Source organism: Acomys russatus, chromosome 21 (assembly GCF_903995435.1).
Source record: "Acomys russatus chromosome 21, mAcoRus1.1, whole genome shotgun sequence".
Lineage (NCBI taxonomy): Eukaryota > Metazoa > Chordata > Mammalia > Rodentia > Muridae > Acomys > Acomys russatus.
In genome coordinates, this window is record NC_067157.1 from 29040580 (window position 1) to 29060689 (window position 20110).

Sequence of the window (20110 nt, forward strand, 5' to 3'; positions counted from 1 at the left end):
ATCTGTAGAGCACTGGTTGTTCTGCATCACTCTGGCCTGTCAAAGGAAAGTAAGTTTAAAGAGAAGAGAGTGCTGTTGCACTACTCCACACATGCAAACCTACAAACAAAAGACTAGAAACGCTTAACCAAAATGCTAACTGTAATTCCAGAAATATGGGCACTGAGAAATGTTGTTTTACTGTAGTTTTGTTGCCAAGTTCTCTGTACATAATATGTTGTTACTGTAATAAAAAATGCAGGGCCATCAAGATGGCCCAGCAGGTCAGGGTGCTTGCCACTAAATCTGATGACCTATGCTCAATTCCCAGATCCAATATGGTAAAAGAGATCAAACTCTCATAAACTGCCCTGACCTACACAGACATACACACTACAATAAAACGAAACAAAACAAAACAAAAGATACACAGGGTCTTCTCCCTTTTTTCCCTCCTACTAAGAGTTTTAGAGGCAGTAAAAATCAGATTAAGATGCCAACAGTCACACTAAGTTGCACTACACTGTGTGCATTCACACCAGGCTCCCTGCACTTCCAGGCATGAAACACTGGACTCTGACCAATCAAGGCTTCCATACACTTTTACATCAGGAGACTTTAAAAAGTCTGATTCCAATTGCATTCAAAAGAATGTAAGGAATTTCCTGCATTTTATCAAGGCAATTTCTCAATAGATTTTTGCTTCCAATTCTTTTGAATACAAGGGTTAAGACCAGTTAGCAAATTAGAGCGTACTTCCCATTTAAAAATCTGTGAGGAGACATAAATTCAGAGATGTTTAAAAAGCAACACATATCAACATAAGGCTCAGAGTCCTTCTCAGAAGTCATTTTCACTATGAAGCTGGTCACAGAGTCTCAACCATCTGTGGTCACATCTAAGTAGTCTGCTTTGGGACCACACAGGAACTCAGAAAACACATCTCCCAAAGATTAAGAAAGAGCCTGTCTTTGTTTTGTTATTATATGACAAGTGTTACTGTTTAGTTTTCTCTATAACTCCATTACAATACCAAGCACAATACACGCACAATTTAACACAGAAGAGCTGACATACTTTGCAGAAATGCAAAATGGCATCTGTAGAATGTATCAAAGGAGTAACAAAGGGCTTCTTTAGCCTAACAAAGAACACTGTTTCCACTACATTACTACAGGGTTGTTGACTTTTCTAGGGGAAAACCAGTAAAAATTTACAAAGCAGAACTAAAAATGCAGGATGATTCTATAGAGAAAAATTAAAACTATTAGGGCACTGATTTCCCACATTTGCTACACGAAACAGAATTTAATTAAAAAAATAATTGCAAATATGAAACTTACAAAGAAAAACCATAACAAAAACTTCAAAACAAAACAGTTATCAGCAGTCTTTTTCTCCTAGGCATTGTGTGTAGAGTCCCAGTGCTGAGAAAGCAGCTACAGGAGCCTCCCCTGACACACACTTCCTAGTGGCCGCTTCATGAGGACGCTAATGATTAAACCCGAGATGCCAGGCAACAGATACGATATGGAGAAGTTTATTCTATGAGCGTGGGAGAGCAGGAAAGTGGGAGGGGCACCCCAGAGAGACAGACGGAAACAGAGCGAACAAGAGAAAGCAAGACAGCAAGAGAGGAGAAATGAACAAAAGAGGGAGGTAAGAGCAGGAGAAAGAGGTATGAGAGCAGTGGGGGCAGAAGGAGGAAGCCCAGCAGACCTACACTTTCAAGCAACTCTCGCAATCATAATCTTATTTTTTCCATTATCCAAGATAGCCACGTAATGATCCCATAGATATACCATTAAATTAAGTAGCACTCTGATGGTACATATATTTTGGCACATTTTAATGAGAAATCTTGTGTCATCTTTTACAATGTACATTAGAAAATATGAGGAATGACAGGTTTATACAGGCGGCAGTTTGCATCTGTAATCCCAGCACTTTGGAGGTGGCAGCGCGAGAATCAGAGCTCAGAACCAGCCTCAGTTATATACCATGTTCAAGATTAGCCTGAGCTATGCTGGGACCCCCTTCTCAAAGGACCAGCAGCGGGGGAGGGGTGCTAACAGTAAGGGAAGCAACAGGAAAGAGGCAGTCTCTGAAATGAATGCTAGAGACAGACTCCAGGAATGCTGAGGAGCTCTCAGCAACGTGCAGCATCATTTGTCAGAGCAGGGTGGGCAGGCTTGGCCCTTACGAGACTTGCCTGGGCTTTGTGGAAGCACATGAGGGCAGCTATCTTTCTGGCTGGGTGGAGGCCAAACATGGCAAGCTACCCCAATATAAAAGTGAGCCCACAGAGCCTGCCAATCACCTGGACATGGGGCTACCATCAAGAAAGTGGGTTCACCTTAAGTCATGCTAATGAGATGGAGAAATAATTACTAACTTTTTGCTAAGATAGCATACCTTTCCTTTCCATACTTCCCACTCAGCTCTCCCAGGGTGCTTACAAAGCAGTAGCCAAACAGCTTGGCAAGTTGGCCCACTTGTCCACCTTACTGAGAAAACGCAACCTTTCATTTTCCTTCTAGCTCTCCTTTCCTAGCATGCTTCAGTCCTTCCCTAGGCTCCCCACACCCCACCATGTGACCGACCTCCCTCTTCAGCATGGCTTCCTCTTCCCTGTCCTCTACTCCTAGCAGGTGCCAAAACTCCCCGTTTGCTGTCCTAGGGTTTAATAGGTCCTTCTAAGACCTATTAAAATTGCCCTCAAACTCAGTGGGGTCTGTTCTTAAACTATTTAACATGACTGAGAGCCCAAAGAAGATTTCCCTGATAACAAAAACATATGAAAGGTCAAAAAGTGCCTAGAGAAGTGGGGGTACTCATTCTGGAAAGCGGTAGTTATGGCTGTCACAACTAAGCCATAAGACAAGAAATCTCCACCATTTGATTCTTCTGGACCCCCTCAAATGCCATGGCAACATAATTTAGGATATTGCTAAATAAAATACAACTTGTCTTCTTCACAACCTAATCAGCCTAGCAACCAGAAAACCAAGTTGGCACAGTGCCTCAAGCAGCTGTGAGCTGGCTCCGCACTAGCTAGACACCTGTTTATGTTGCAGCACAGCAGAATAGAACCTGTTCCAGAAGAATAAAACCATCAGAACACAGATGCTGCGACCCACCACGCCATCAAACACAGCAGCCCAGGACAAACACAACTCACATTTATCAGCAATGACTGTAAAGAGCGCTCAGAGCCGCACCTGCCATCCAAGTCTGCAATCACCACTACCACCTTGCTCACTGGACTGCACAACCCAAGGACGCCTGGATTAAGATAAACCCCTTAAGGAGCGGTGCTGACACAATTCAGCCCTGGTGCTTACAGCTCCAGGTCAGGGAATAATGCTACAGACACTAGAACCCAAAGATAAACACCGACATCTCCAAGAAGCAGTGCTTCTTTCCAATCAGAAAATTAACTCCTCAAGTATCTTACATTTTTTTCTAGCCAAATAGAAAACAATCCCAAATATCTTGGAGTATATACAAGTACTAAATACAATAAATTAATAAGCAAAAGATAACCAACAGATGAGATCACACCAGAAATAGAATAAGCGTTTTCCACGCGCGTGTGTGCACACACACACACACACACACACACACACACAGAGATAGAGAGAGAGAGAGAGAGAGAGAGAGAGAGAGAGAGAGAGAGAGAGAGAGAGAGAGAGAGAGAGAGAGAGATATCATTACTATCCCCTTTCCCTTTTCAAAGCTGAGGACATACAGGTATGCTCATACACACAACACAGAAATGGGCCTGCCCTGGCAGTGACAGGGCAGCTTATGGAATCAGTCGCACTTTCTACACATCCTGACACCTCATGGTCAGCAAGTGGGGTATAGATGGCTCCAATATCGACTCCAACAAGAAGCAATGTGGTTGTGTCATTGTCACTCAAAAGCAAGACTCTTCATCGAGGACATATACAACCTATCACCTAAATACAGTGAATTAGTAAGCAAACACTACTCAAGACAGGTAAGAGAACTTCAATGCATTATAAAAAGCACAGAAGGCTGTCAGAGGGAGGAAAAATAAGTTTTAAGTTGTTTTCCCCTAGCATATCTAGTCACTCGGGCATCTGTTTATTTCTCTAATACTTAAGCTGCTGTCTCCAGTAGAGTCTGCCCATCCCCATCACATTTTAAATCTATAGGAAAGAAATCCATGTATCAACTCTGCCAAGACTTAGACTCCAAGACACAATACCTAACCGTCTTTTTTCCATCTCTTTCCACAGTTCCTTCTCTCCCTACAGAGATGCCACAGTCAATCATACCCTTCCTTCTTTACCCCTCTATAGGCTCAATTTTCTTAAACATATTTTATTATGAACTTATTAACCGAGCATATGTCACTTATAACCCGACTAACCTAAATGACAGGAAAAGAGGATTAAAGAATACAATAACAAAACCATAAGGATATCAGTTCCAAGAAACAATTTTCCTGGTGTAATCAGCAGGAAATCTTCTGCTCGAACCTGATGTAACCAGAACCCAGAACCTTAGCAGGAGTCTGGAGCCCTGAAGCCTTCCCTCAAGTGGTTCTCTCTGATGGTCTCAAAGTGGACCGATGAACATCCAAAACTATCCCAAGTCTCAAAAGGCCCTGCCTCTTGTTTCTGGCTCACTTACATAGCTCCTCCCAGAGTCTGTTCACGGAGCACGAGGTGGTTTGCCTTCTAGTGGATTAACCTCACCTGTTCTCTCACAAGACGGTTCCCCATCCCACACTTGGGTTCATAACAAAAACAGGTTTATCTCTCTTTCACCCCATACTGCTGAATGAAGAGTTTCAAATCTATGTCCATCTACCCTCCCACCTCGCTGGGACAGCACTCAGAGGACACCAGCCATACTTGATGGCTCCTTCCCACAGGACCACATCCAGGGAGGCCGAGGCAGGACAACTGCCAGGGTCCGAGGTAGCCTGCACCACATGAGTTCCAGACACAGTGATACTGGCTCAGAAAATAAAGCAGGAAACTGGATGCTTCTCATCTGTTTTCAGATGCTTCTATACGGCTCTTAGCTCATATATAGCTCCTTCAGATTTACAGAGTTCAGACAGAGCTGTCAGCATATGAAGCCATGTAAGACTGTCCCCCTTTAACTAAAACACATGTTTATTCCGCAGAGATAGTCCTTAGGTTAGTGAGGCCAGCGTGACGATAAATCCAAGAGACCATGCTTCTCCATGTGCTCCACACATCGTCAGGAAGCCATGGAAAGAAGGCCGTGGCCCTGCTAGGAAGCTGTGAGAGGAACAAAGAGAGAGAGGGACAAGAGAACACACACCCTCGTTCTTGATCATCCTGAGTGAGTTAACCCTGACCCAGAAAGATGCACATGGCATATACTCATTTATAATTGGACACTAGCCCAACAGAGATGTCCCATGAAAGTCTTCACTTAGCAGACTGGGACAGATACTGGGAGTTCCTATTGGGACTCTAGGTGAAAGAGGTAAGGGAGAATGGAGAAATAATAAGGATTCAGAGGTTCCTAGAAATCTACCAGAAAACCATAAAGGCTGGTGGTGTATCTGGACCCAGGGAGGTCAGCTCAAACTACTGTATCAACAAAGGACAATGCATGCAGTAAACCTAGAACCCCTATTCAGATCTAGCCAATGGACAGCACACTCTCCACAGTTGTGTGGAGAGGAGGGACTGACTCTAACATGAACTCTGGTGCCCCCTATTTGACCCTTTCCCCTGGTGAGGAGACCTGGTGGCACTCAGAAGAAGAGTAAGCAGGCTACCAGGATGAGACCTGATAGGCTGTGATCATATGGTGGGGAGGAGGTCCCCTTCTGGCACAGACCTAGGAGAGGGGAATAGAGTCAAAAAGGGAAGGAGGGGGAACAGGAAGATACAAATGAGATGTAATCTGAATAAATTAAGTAAAGTTTTTTAAAAGTTACTCTAATTTACCTTCTTTACCTCTAAAGGGACCTAAAGCATACCATAATTCCAAAAATACATGTATTTTCAAAACAATCTGTAATGGATGGCATGCTATAGAGAAAGTGAGAGTGAGCGAAGAAAGACATCAAAACCAAATACACTGTTTGAGACCAACATTGTAAAATGTACACAAGTCTGTATTTACAGAGCATTTACTGCCTAAGCTATGAACGCAGAGCACAAGGATAAAGACCACACGATATTCATAGCAGTTGCACCTAAGGTAACTGTGAGAGTGGCCTATTATTTCAGCTTCTCTGTATCCCAAGGTCTGAGACACGTGTGGAGTCCCTTTAAACAGATCCAATCTGAGTCTACACTTGACATTTAACAAAGTTCTTCAAACTTTACAAAATAGGCTGGCAATCAAGAGCTCCCTCAAAAAAAAAAAAAAAAAAATTGAAAATTTGGTCTTCAGGTGAGAGAGGAGCAAGAGAGACCTTCAACTCTGCTCTGGCAGCTTCTTGTCTCTGAAAGCCCTGCCTACCCTGCCTCTTCTCCCAAGCCCTCTGCACATGTGAGCTCAGGGACCTAAACCTAGAGTTCTGGCACTGTGTAGTTTTTACAAGCCTTGTGTTGTCATAGGATTGACCCCATACAACAGGCCCCAGCAGTACCGCAACACACTGCTTGCTCTCTTCCTTTTGCTTTTAGACAAGATCAGACCACACAGAAGAAAGAAAAAAAAAAAAAAAAATAGCCCCTGTGGAGGTGATATCACTGTCAGCCATGGCTTTGAACCGTCTCTAAAACACAGCTGCAGCTTGACTCCCTTAGTTGGTCCTATACTGCCTAGGAAGGCTCACAGCCACTGTGCTCTGCTTGGGAAACCCTGCACTAAGCACTCCTCACCTCTCACTCATAAGAGAACAGGCATCAAATCCTACCAAGAAACCCCAGGAGGACCAACCAGTCACAGCTCTGTTATTGGGCTGCAGGTCCCAAAGGGACTGACTTTTGCATGCCTGTCCACACGCAGTTCCTGAGGTTAAAACTGGTTTGGGGGCCTTTGAGTGGGAGACAGACAGGTGAGAGAGAGAGAGAGAAAGAAATAAAGAGAGAGAGAGAGAGAGAGAGAGAGAGAGAGAGAGAGAGAGTGAGTAGCAGAGACTGAGACCAAACCCAGACATTAAGCACCGTAGGGAACCCGTTGGCTGTGTACCTCATCTATAAAAGTAGGCTAAGTAAACAATTATCTGTCTATCTCTAACGGTTTACCTTCATCATAGACTGAACTAGACTTAGAATTACCCAAGAGACACCTCTGGGTGTGTCTGTGAAGGTGCTTACAGAGAGGTTTAGCGGAGTTCTAGACATCCCCACGCACAATGTAGTCTAGATATAAACACCGCGCAGCTTTACCCACGCTCGTGCTCTTACCCCAAGGCTCAGGATAGCCACGTGTTCCCACTTAGGAACCAAACCTCCCATCATCTTGTTCTTCTCAGCATCTCCATCTCCCATTCCCACAGTCACACCCCATCTTCCAAGCTTCTCCAACTGTGACCCAGAAATACTCACTGCCTCACAGAAACACAGCAAATACCCCAGCTTTAATGGAATTCGTGTTTTCAAATGAATGACCTTGTGTAACTGTGATCAAGACCACAGCCTGTGCATGGGCAGGGTCATAAGTGCAGCCCCTGCCAACTACTCAACAACCAATCAAAATGCAGCATTGTGGAACCCTATTCTAACGGATGGCATCTACAGAACAACTCCAGGGCACCTACGGCTCAGGGAAGGGTGGTAAGAGCCAAAGGATCAGGGCATTAGCTGTGAGATTCTGTCTCCTTGTAATGTCAGGGCCACACCCATAAAGTTTCACCAACATGGCTGCCTAAACAAAACATGAACCATAACAACAGACATGCAGAAATGGACAAGGAAAAAAGCCCAGGAGGCCAAAATCCTACACAAGGAACTACAGGCAACTACAGAAGGCTGCGCAAGAACAGCAGAGAGCATCTTCCCAGGGAAGAGCACACTGATTAAGTGACCCAGTACCAACTGACCAGCCCTGAAAACACACAGACAAGTGACATGATGCATTCTGAGAAGCTCCTATTCAGGAATATGGAGGTATACACATATACACATATACATTTGACAACAATGAAAAAGAGTCATGAATTTGAAAGTGAGCAAGGACAGGAATACAGGAGGGTTTGGAGGGAGGAAAGGGAAGAGAAACAATATAATCATAATCTCAAATATAAAAGATAAAATTCATATCAACTATAGGCTGCTCCTTCAACTTCTTAAATGTAACAAAAATCATGAATGCCATGCTGCAAAACCCACAAGGTGACAATAAAACACAACAAAAGATCCGTTTCTATTACCAGATCAGATGTAGGATGGGTATAGGGATCGGAGGGATTGGGTGAAAGCAGGAGAAAGACCCAATGCAAAGCTAACTAGTGTCACACAGCCTGGAGCTGCAAGAATGAATAGACTGACAGCCTCTTCCTCCAGCTCCAAAACGGGAAAAACTGCCCAGAACTGGACCATTTCATTATGAGGAAGCTCATGACATCACAGCATCTGAGGAATCTGGTGTGGCCTGGGGCCTCTGCTTGCTAGAGCTGGACTGCTCAACCTCTAGAGTTGCAACACTTCGCATGAGAAGCAGCGGATGCAGCCTCTCTGCTCTTATACCAACAGACTGCTGTCCAGTGGGACTGGAAACCACTGTGCTAAATCAGGAGCTAGACCGCTTAATGCGAGCACAACTGTGAAGGCTGCACTGCTGAGTATCACAAAACATTGAGAGAGAAGATCTGCCTTGACCAGCTACGTCTGTGTGTTAGTGAAACGCTTAGGTGCTCTCAACAAAAAAGAGATGCCAAAAGTAAGGCCCATTAAGTACAGCATCTTCCAGAGCTTTTAAGTAACACTGTGGGTGAGGTGCCTGCTCCTTCAGACCAGGGGCTTCACTATGACTCAACGCGTAGGAGTGACAAAAGCTAACCAAAGTCAGAGCCTGGGGAACACTGAATCAATAACGACTTTCTTCACTCCACATGACCAAGCACGTTCCACAAGAATCTACAAGCTTTTTATTCTAAAAGATGAGAATCTGGAACAGTAACTACCGGAAATAATTAGGACCATACAGATGGGTTCTACACCCCAACTCCAGCCTCTGTGACCTGCCTCTGTGACCTGCTTCCCTTGTCAGGAGCTGTTCAGGTGACGTAACCAATGCAAGGCATCAGCATTGTTTGGTACACTAAGCACAAGCAGGTGGCAAGTTCCAATAGTTACATACTTGTTTTACACACAGGACTAATGCAGAACGAAACACAGTTCGTGGATGTGCAGTAGAGGGTGCCTTCTAACTAGTTAACGTGGCGAAAAGACAAACCCATCCTGTAAAGTGCATGCCAGCCTTTACTTTCATACACAGGGCCAAGGAGAAAGATTATCTCTGATGCTCAATGTCAGAGTAAAAGCAAAATAGAAGTGTTATGTTTAGACTGCCTCGCTTTCCAACTTTTGCTAAATCAAACATTTCTCCAAATTTCTGTCCAAAATCAGCCAAGGCATCATTTCTAGTAAGTGGGACTAAAAAGTTACATAATATAAAATAAAACTTCTAGAAGGTCTACTAACTGCGTGGGAAGCACTCTCTCACACATACCCAAAGCCTGTTTGGAGTTGCTGGTTTGCCTCACAGTTGTCTTCAAGCCACAAGCTACTACAAGTGGCTCAGCCCTTTTGGCAGCAGCACAGGAAACTGCCCTTTTCACCCGGTCTCTCACAAAAAAACATAGTCAGTTTCCAAGCAAACCCTTCTCCCGAGGGTTCTATGCTTTGTGAAGCCAAATGCACACAACTTCTCAGTTAGCAGTGAGAGCCCCAAATATTTTGCATTTTTGTGAAGGAAATTGAAAGCAAGTGACCAGAGACATATGGGCAAAGTTCGTTATTGAATCAGCTCAAAAGTGTGCTATACCAACATCTGAGTTGTATAAAACAGCTGTTTTTGTTTTATACAAATCACCAAGGATGTGACAGGCAGTATGTGAAGCCACTTCCTGCTTAGTAAATCCTTAGAATCCCACCATTCTCAGCCTGCCACGCTTTATGTTATTAAAAGAGTAGAGTGGGGGTGGTTTTGTTTTTAAAGTCAAGCAACCCACTCACTGTATCTTCCATTTTAACTTCAAGTTCTGCTACAATCTTACACATCACATAAAGGCATTTGGACAAGTGACAAGGATGAAACTGAAGGTCTTTGTCCTCTTTTTATCCAAGGATGCAGACACCCCACAGATTCCTCCATTTATTTAAGAGGTGAAAGCAGGAGGTGTTAACTTACTCAAAGCTATAAAATATTTAATTTCTAAAAAGAAAGCCAACATTGTCTCTTTCATACAAAATTAAAGACACACCTTTGGAACCAGGAATTCCTTTGTTCCCCATTTGGCTTAAAATTTCACAGACTGATCATTTATTAAAAAGAAAAAGGAGCCAAAATAGTAAAAAGGCACTAAAAAATAAAGTTCAATAGTACTATGTCCTGTGAGAATCAAGTGCCAAAATCCAATTGTGAACAAAAACTCTTAAAGAAAAACAAGTATCTGGCCAGTATTATACAAGCAATATTTTCTGTATCCAAAGATGATTTATAACTGCAAACAAGTTCCAACAATAATACAAAGACAGACTGACAGATTCTCCAAAAATATAGACAATAAAATGTACTCTCTGGCCTTGAGCTCACTTTGCAGCCAGCGATGATCCTCCTGCCTCCACCTTCCAAGTACTGGGCTTCAAGACAAGCACGGCCACAGGCAGCTGCAGGCAAGTGCTGGACACTTACAGCACCTAGGGTTTAAGTACACTAGGCAAGCACTCTACCGAGCCACATCCCTAGACCCCAGACCAGGTTGACCTAATGAAGGACAACTAAAAGAATACTTTCAGAGCTCAGTGTGGGTGTGAATCTAACTTAGCTGACATCAAAACTCACTGTTAAACTTTCAATTAAAAAACAAAACCAGCACTACAGATGACACAAGGAAAAGATTCAGAAGGCAGACCGAGGAATTCCCACTAGGGACTCCACAGAAACTAGACAGCGAGCACATGAAAAGGCTCACCTGGTACTTTTAGTAATTTTTCTAATTTTAATAGATGAACTTCACAGTGGAGCAAAGGGTAGTTATAAACTTTTGAATTCACTGCTTGCCGTGATGTTTCCAGTAACCGTGGTGACAGTCAGACTACCATCTCCGTGAACAAGGCAACCCCAAGTGACTTTACATTAGTGTTTAGTAGCTCCTCAGCTCCTCAGAGTACTTCTATGCAGTATCTATGAGAGGAGAGGCTGGGCGGGAAGGAGGAATTGCTCTGCACTGGAGACTTACTCAGCTGGCCCTAAACCTGGCTGTGTGCTGTTCAACACCAGCGGACTAGAGACCACCACTGGCCTCTTCAGCTGACAGTCCACACTCTCACACAGCTACTTCAGAGGGCAACTGAGGAGTGGCGGCACCAGGGCATGCAGAGGTCAAAGCACCGAGTTCAACTTTCACACTCACGGGTTGTCCGGCCCTTGTTGGAAAACTTCAGTCTGGGAAACACGAACCTCAGATTTAAGCCAAATGGACAAGTAGGCTCTCTTTTCCACTGTCACATTTTTTTAAATTTTTCACACGAAAGACATTTTCTTAACAGTAAAAATAAGTCACTCATTTGTAAGACCTCACCCTATTTTTACCCAACATGCAGGTAGCATTTATTGAAGTTACACAGTAATAAGTAGCAATGGCAAGCGGTACAGTGAGGCAGAGGGGGTACTTAGCTCCGAACGCACTGTGTCTGCATCTGTATTTGTACAAGTCACTTAGGCACTGTGCGTGCTTGTCTGCCTGTCTGTCTGGAAGCTCTGAGTACGCGTTATGAACCTACATAGCGAACTATGAACATCTGACTTCAGCAGAGACAGCACTTTCTTGATGATGGTTCCAGCTACGTATGAATCGTCGGCATCTGTGTGCTGCAAAGGTAACAGGGCTGTTTTCAGGGTCGCTGCCAATGGGGGACAATCTGCAGCAGCCTGTGCTAGAGAGCCTCCTTGAGAAGAAAGCCACAGTTCCCAAGGTGCTCTGCTGAAGCTGCTACATAATAATGTTGGTTTTTTTGCCTTCTTCATTGACTCTTCTTTTCCATTATAGTTTCTCCAGTGAAATCCATGTTATTTTATAACCACGATTATAATTCCAAAAGACTGATGGGAAAGACTCACTGGAAGCCATGGCAGCAAATGTGTAACTTCTGAGCGTTCGGTGCTGTCTACTGTTGTCCATTAGCAATTTATACAGAGCACAGACAATTCATCTAGGGACACTCCCAGATTTCAGGCACATTTCCCTTGGACTCATCCCTCTTATCAAGAGAGGGAAGAAAACTCCTGAAGCCAAATTTAAATGTGCACACCGCACCACGTTATTCACGGATGAGAGTAGCAACACCTGATTGCCGATATCTCGAAGTCCAGGCCAGCCTGGGGTACACAGAGAGCCTCTGTCTGAAGACAGGGGAAGGGAAAGCAAGATACATCAAGTAATGAAAAAAAGCAGCAAAAAGTAAATTCTGAGGATAATCCTAAGCTCACACTATAGTTCTGTAGACGCGCACTGAGCATGCATCAATGGTAAAGGCACTCTACCACTGAGCTGTCACTAGTAGGAGACTCGTCCCTCCACCTCTTCAATAAAAAGCCTAGCATACACATCTGTACTACAGAGTAAGTCTGCAGCGTAAACAAGTACACCTACTGTTGTTTGCTGAAGAAAAAATGAAGTTACTGTGAAAGAACTGAGAGCCAGAACAGAACCGCTTACTCCTCACAGATGAAGATTCACCACAGAGGAAAAACATCTTACAAAACGCTTTATAACTAACTTATAGGATTATCAGTGGGATTGGAGTAGCTCGGCTGCTTTGATAAGCAGATAAACCATGTGAGACATGCCACTGAAGGCGCACTGCCGTGCTCTGAACATCACTGTTAGGCTCCCGGAATGGTCACTAAGCAGAAGATGACAGCTGTCTCCTGGGTCAGCACAGTTCTCAGTAGCTGCAGCTGGACACAGTATTTCCATGGGTCATCGCTGCTTTCATACTTTTTATAATTATCACTTTATTCACAGTCCTTGATTTCAGTTCAAGATGATGGCTTCCTATGTCTGTTCGGGCCAATGTTCTTTTTCTTAGCGCCTACACAGTACTCCATCACAAATAAAGCATTCTCTCTGGCACGCATGGTGGTGCACACCTGTTATCCCAGCACTCAGGGAGGCAGAAGCAGGCAGATCTCTGTGAGTTCGAGGCCTGCCTGGTCTATAAAGAGAGTCCAGGTCAGGCAAGGCTACACAGACAAACCCTGTCTCAAAAAAATTAAAAAAAAAAAAAAAAAGCACTCTACTAATTGGAAGAGTAGCTGTCTCAGGACCACTCCTCCAGTGTCGCCATAGTACACAGGACTAGGTGAGCCCCTAGAATGCACGGCTGGCTTTACTTCATAGTCCCAGTTTATCTTCTCAGCAGCAGCATATGACTGCAACCTTCTCTGGCCTCCCTCGGCGCGGTTATGTGTGAGCTGCTGCTGTGACCGGCATTTCCTATGACTAGAGACCTCCACGGGCTCCACAGGCTCCACAGGCTCCACAGGCTCCACGGGTCCACGGGCCCTCACCCTTTAGCTTTCCAGTTCTACCTTCTAGGTTTCTGGTTCAAATGCGTTTGCCTTCCTACAACTTAGCAGGCACAAGGGACCCTGTTGTCCTCCCAACACAATGCCTACTGTTGTGGTTACTGCAGGAGGTCTTTCCAGCAGCTGGCCCTGGGTGCAGCATGGTCCCCAGCACCTACTCTACCTCCGTTCCTTCCTTCCCTTCCGCAGCTCTCCTCACGGACTCCTCCCCGCCTTCTTCCCCTACATCCTTCAGAACCTCCATGACACACACCAGGCCACAGGCACAGCCACTGTTAATCTACTGTGCTCACACTCTAACTCTACAGACAGCTTCGTCCCTCTTGCCAACCACACGCTGGGTAAGCAGCTAGGCAGGCTAAGTCTGCTATTTCAAGGTTGGACTTACAGGTGCTTCAAGGCTTCCTTTCCCCACTACTTGCAAACCAGAATCACTTGATAAAATCACTGGCTTCAACGTCTAAAAGGCACTTGGTCTTGACAGTAAGGCTGTAACTAAGTCCCATGCTGAACATCACTCAGTGCAACCATGTGTTTTAATACTCTCTCATAGGGCCGCGTCCCTATATACCACTTAGCTCCCCATGGGACACCGCTCACTAGGTCCCAGCAGGCCGTTGCCTAGGAAGTCAAACAACTAAGCATCACTTCACATGCCTGCAATGACTGTTTGCCAAAAGGCTACAAGACCAATATTGAACATAGCCAATGGGTGATTATGTAATGACTCCATGAGCCCAACAGCAGCGGGACTAGCAGCAGCTCTGAGAAGTTATAGAATGTCGGTTACGTCATCAAAAAGAGAAATTCTTATATGGCTTTAAGCTCTTGCTCTGGTATTTATTGCAACCTAATATTTAAAGATGGCAACCGGTTCATTTGTCTGAAATAAAATGTCATATAATCAAAAGGAGTCTGTGTCTTTACTGAACTGTAAGGCCTAACAGTGATCAAACCTTCCCATGTCAGACAAAACATCTGAAACAATTATGATTTTTTTAAAATGATTTCTCCTTATTTTTTTAATGTACATTGGTGGTTTTGTCTGATGTATGTTTGTGTAAGGGTGTTGGATCCCCTGGAACTGGGGTTATAGACATTTGTGAGCTGTCATGGGGGTGCTGGGAATTGAATCCGGGTCCTCTGGAACAGCAGTCAGTGCTCTTAACTGCCAGGCCATCTCTCCAGCCCCAATTATGATGATTTTATATGTAATTTCTTAGATAAGTATGCTTAAAACTAGTAATGCCTTATGACAATTAGGAAAAACTTTTATTTACTAAGGGAAAAAATAATCTGTTCATTCAACAAAAGTATATTGATCTCTTCATCGAAACATGAAAACTTTCAGTTAATGAGTTTGACTTCCCCACAGTTTATAAATCATTTAAAACTGAGAGGCCAAGAGTTGTTCTTACACTATTTGAAAGTCAACTAACTTTCTTCTGATAACTAGTTTTAAAGTTTATTAAAAACTTCCATGATTAGAAATACTTCTGAAGAAAACAAGTGAATTTTTTTCTTATAACTTCAATGGTAAGCACCTACTCAAAAGCCACACTCACTCACACACAGAGCAAAAGCCATACACTCACACACAGAACACTTACCAAGATCCTTTCAAAAGATCCAACAAGAAAAAGGCCTCAGCAAATCAGCCTTGAACTCGCCAGCACGGTCCCCACTCGACTTGAGACACTAGCAGGAGTTAGCAGACACACTCATCACGTAGGTTTGCCCTTCATTAGTGCTCTGCTGGAAAGGTTGAGAAAAAACAGTGAACACAGCTCATCACCTGCGATGTCAGACGTGCTACTTCATCTAGGAATTACTACGCACTTGAGTCTCAGAGTACAAACCGCCCCTCAGGTCCTCTAACAAGTACACTCCAAACAGGTCTTTGACAACATGGGCACACAAAGCAACTTTGTCCCTGTGTCCAGGAGCAATTTTACCTTCAGAGAGTGACTGTTTGGGTGCAGTCGTGGTCACTAAAGGATTAGGTCTTCCAGTAACTAATGCAATGAATGAGCCTGGCCTATAGTATCGGAATTGGACACTTTAGGTCTCACTTAGCAGACATTTCTACTCCTCATCACCCAGTTAGTCTAAAGCATCAATGTTCCCAAGAGAGAGCAATGCTTTCTAAAGATGCTGCACTTCATGCAGTATCCTCCTCTCTCATGCCTCTTCCTCGTTTCCAAAATTCTGGAAACACAAGACTATTTCATTACAGTCCTCCCTTAGCATCTAGCACAAGGAGAAGATGTTATTCAGCTAGGACGAAACATAAAAATTGTTTGGTTTCTAGAAAAAAAATAGTAATTTTTTAAAAAGAAGAAAAAACATTGCCCATCCCAGCTAAGCATGTATGAAAAATCACAGTAAATTCTACTAGTAAAACTCCAACAAATCCTATGGATAAATACTACACCAGTCACGGCCTATCAAACGCTAAATTTATATCTTACAATCCCATTCTATGGAGGTGAGTCTTTAAATTGCCAAGTTAACTTCAGAAATTGAAAGTCCACTTTCTCTCCATCAGGCTCTGAACACAATTCAAATGCCCAAGAATGTCTTGACTTTACATTTACTTTGGAAACTTAGAGACACCTGCCATGTTACAGAGCAACTGCCTAAACATTCCCATTCCAGGGCAGTTATCGGCTACCGAACAGCAGAAAGGGGCCTGCCACAGTCCGCAGCCAGGGGTACCACAGCTCAAAGTGTGAGCCAGGATCCCACTGTTCGGAGCAGCTTATCCACCAATGAAATCAGGTTTCGGTTTTAGGGGGCGGGACTGCTGTGTTTCCATGATGCCCTTGAACTCCACACAAGGAGCTTCTGATGAGGATGACAAGAGCACGGCAGTCATCAGAAAGGCCTATGGGCTCAGTTATGAACCGTTTGGAGCCCCTTTTGCTTCCTGTTTATCAAAGGTTTAGGGCTTTGTTGAGAGTGACCTGTGAAGACCTGAGGTCTCTATGTTGTACAGTCATGAGGCAAAAAGCAAAGGCTGTACAACCTGCAGGACATGGGCCCCTCATCACCACATGACAGTAAGTCCCCAGCCCTGTGTTGTGTGGCCCTCCTGTTCTCACAACAACCTCTCTAACCTCTGACTCCAAAACAGTTTAACGGCTTACACAGGCACTCCATAAACTGCCTGAACTTTACAACAGACTTTCTCAATTGACTAAATGGCTAGGACGTGGCTATAGTCTACCACATCTTCAGAAAGCAGTAAGCCAGTAACGAATTCCTACACATTTCAGATCCCAAACACATCTCTTTAACATGCATTGTCTTAAGTTTGCTTTCGGTTGTGATAAACACCATGGCAAAGACCTGCCTGGCTGGAGGGAAGGATTATTTCCCCTGACACTGGATAGTCCATCAGAAGATGAAGCTAAGACAGGAACTCGAGGCAGGAACGTGGGGGAAGGAGCTGAAGCAGCGACTACAGAGAGTGCTGCTTCCTGGCTTGCTCTTCATGGCTTCCCATACAACCCAGGACCACCCAGGGGTGGCATCACCCACAGTGGGCTGTACCACTGATCAACCATTAATCATAAAATGCCCCACAGATTATACCCACAGGCCAATCTGATAGAGCAAATTCCTCAGTGGAGGTTTCCTCTTCCCAGGTGACTCTCCTTTGTAGCCATCAAACACTCCATTTCTAAACAGGCATTTTCTCCAGCACTTACCTCACTACTCAACTATTCTTAACTGAATCATTTATCCACCAGAGTCATTATATAAAAATCTATATGCAGTCAAACAAAACTACATTGTATTCAAACTATCAATAAATGGAGACCCTCTGCCTAAGGATTCCAAAGACTCTAACTTATGAATGCTTACAAAATATGTCCAGCATGTGGTCACATGCCTATAGTCACAAGACACAAGAGGCTGAAGCAGGGGGCCCATGACAAGACCCTGTCCCCCCCCAAAAAAAAATCAATAAAAATAAAAGTTTATAGAGCACAATAAAGAAGATTAAAATACAGTTTAGGTTGGCCCCAGTAGCACTGATCTGTACTCCATATACTGTGAAAACTGGGGTGTGAGGGTGCAAGTTCAAGACCAGCTTATCCACTTAATGAGACTGTTATCTCAAAATGAAAATTAAAATAGGGGTAGAGGTATAGTTCAGTACTGAAACACTTACCTACCATGTCCACGACCCTACATTCAAAAAATAAATTGATAAAATAAAACAAACTGTAGTCAGGAGGTAAATTAACAGTAGGCATCCTCAAAAAAGGCAAGGCGATTGAACTTTTGGGGGAAAAAAAGAAAGAAAGAATGAATGGGGAAAAAAATAAACTTCTCTAAATACATAAATGTTCATTTAGAAAATGACTAGAAAAGCAAGCAAAACAGACAAGAATGAAATGATTCTTCTTAAGCCATAATGGAATCTACTCAAGTGATAACAACTGGGTCAAGGCCAGCAGGACTACACAGTGAGAGCCTGCTGCAAAAGAAAAGCTGATAACTGGAGAGGTGGCACAGCACTTAAGAGCGTGTGTCACATGTGCAGAGAGCCCACGTTCCACTTCCAGCAGTGTAGCTCACAAGCAGTTTCAGGGACCCACACTTTCTTCTGGCCTTTCTGGTTACCAGGCACACATGTGGTACATACACTTGCATGCAGACAAGGAAGCAAATACACACACACAAAAAAAAATCTTTAAAGCTTATCAACATCATCAAATTATTCAGAAAATGCAAATTAAAACCACAGTAAAGACACTTCCTACCCATTAGGATGGCGGTTACCTGGGGAGAGGGAGATAAAGTAAAATAAGTGCAGGCACTGATATCAAAGAAAAGGAGTCCTGGTAAAGTGCACACAGAAACACAGCCCAGCCTGGCCAGCCTGTGGTCCAGCAGCGGCTCCTCACAACCTAAGCTTTCTGTCAATCAGCGACCCCACTCTCAGCTGCTGCCCAAGGCTACAAACAGAGATGCCGAAACCTGCCCACCTAGGCTCAAGCTTCACCCAGCATGGTCCACAATGGCAGAAGCACAGATACAAGACAAGGCCAAACAGATACACAGGCCAACAAAAGACAGAATGTGTGTGCAATGAAATACTATCCTGCTTCAAATAGAAAGAAACACTGACACAGGCTACAAAACAGACGAACCTGGAAAACAGTCAGAATAAGTTAAATAAATCAGTTAAAGAACAAGTACATGACTGCCTATATGAAGTGTGCAGAACAGGCAAACTCACAGGTGGAAAGTAAAGTAAGGTTACTCAGGCCAGTGGAGAGTGGGGAAGAAGGGGCCATTATTTAATGGAGCACAGTCTATACTGAGGATAAGGGAAAATGCCCCAGCTGCTAAAGTGCTTACTGTACAAACATGAAGGCATGAGCTCTATTCCCAAGGCCCATGGGAAAGAGCTGTAATCTAGAGCTAGGGAGGCAGATGAGGTTCTCTGGCTGACCAGACACTGCAGTTAGTTTCAGGTTCAATGAGAGAACCTGGTTCAAAGTATAAGAGTGATAGAAGAGGTCATCTGGTAATGACCTCTGGCCTCCACGCACATGTGCACATACCTATACGCATGCCTACATATATACATGGGGATAAGGGCAGAAACACAGAGAGGCACACAGACAGAGATGAGAGAGACAGAGATGAAAGACAGACAGCGAGACAGACAGACAGACACAGAGAGAGGAGAGACAGAGAGACAGAGAGATGAGAGAGGCAGAGACAGAGACGAAAGACAGAGACAGACAGACAGACAGACTGACATGTATATATGCCACAACAAAAAGAACAAATGTTTCTGCATTCTGGAAATAGTGGCAATTAGCTGTACAACACTGCTTAATACCTACAAATAAAGGTTAAAATGGTAACATTTTGTTTTACAGAAAAATCTCACTAGTAGCCCAGGCTAACCATGTACCCATGCTGATCTCATTTGCAGTCCCCTACTTCAGCCTCCTCAGTGCTGGGATTACAGGTTGTGTGCCACCAAGGCCAGCCAAAGACAGTACCTCTTGTATATATTTTATATAGGGTTAATGTACCGTTCATATATTTTACCAAAATAAAGATAATATAATTCAAAGGCTAAAATTGACAGTCCCCAACAGTTACCTGAAGACAGCCCAGAAAGTGTTTATGGCCACTAAAACTTTCCTTAGTAAACATGGTGAGCTACAAATCAGCTATGCAGCCTCCAGAAGCACTTTATAAACATAAGCCTGTCTCTCCCATAGAGGAAGTGACTTCACTTCCATCACAAATAAACGGTGACTGTGGTATCTGGTGCTAGCAAACACACTGGGAGGTGAGCAAGAATAAGAGAAACCAACTCAGTGAAAGTTGCAAATGCAAGGAGTTCCCCTCAGTTTTCCAGTTCGCC

General features: G+C 43.9%; 1 protein-coding gene across 20 annotated transcripts in view; it reads right to left on the reverse strand.

Annotated features, from left to right (window-relative positions):
• The window catches only part of Epb41l2 (erythrocyte membrane protein band 4.1 like 2), a 144067-nt gene that overhangs the window by 95416 nt on the left and 28541 nt on the right, over positions 1–20110 (reverse strand). For 19 of the 20 annotated variants that reach the window (XM_051164529.1, XM_051164528.1, XM_051164527.1 and 16 more), the window contains exon 2: positions 15318–15459. The exons of the other annotated variant lie outside the window; for it this stretch is intronic. The gene's annotated coding sequence lies outside the window, so the exon portion shown is untranslated. The remainder of the gene's footprint in view (positions 1–15317; positions 15460–20110) is intronic. 20 annotated transcript variants of the gene reach the window in all.